The sequence below is a fragment of the Arachis ipaensis genome, chromosome B03, assembly GCF_000816755.2.
Source record: "Arachis ipaensis cultivar K30076 chromosome B03, Araip1.1, whole genome shotgun sequence".
Classification (NCBI taxonomy): domain Eukaryota; kingdom Viridiplantae; phylum Streptophyta; class Magnoliopsida; order Fabales; family Fabaceae; genus Arachis; species Arachis ipaensis.
This window is the reverse complement of record NC_029787.2, coordinates 126,484,116-126,484,362: the sequence shown is the minus strand read 5'-3', so window position 1 is coordinate 126,484,362 and position 247 is coordinate 126,484,116.

Sequence of the window (247 nt, the reverse complement as noted above, 5' to 3'; positions counted from 1 at the left end):
TTTAAAAATTATTAAAATAAAAATGCTATCGTCATTTTATTTTTCTTTGTTATGAAAATAGAAAACGACATCGTCATTTTGTTATTTTAACAAATTTAAAAAGAAACTAAAGTTGTTATACCCTCACATTTTAGTATAACACACATAATGAATCATTTTTAATTAAAGATAACACTCGTCTAAACTTAATATTAAAAAAAAAATTCTCAAGACTTTACATTACTTCGAATTTAATTTGTATATAAAA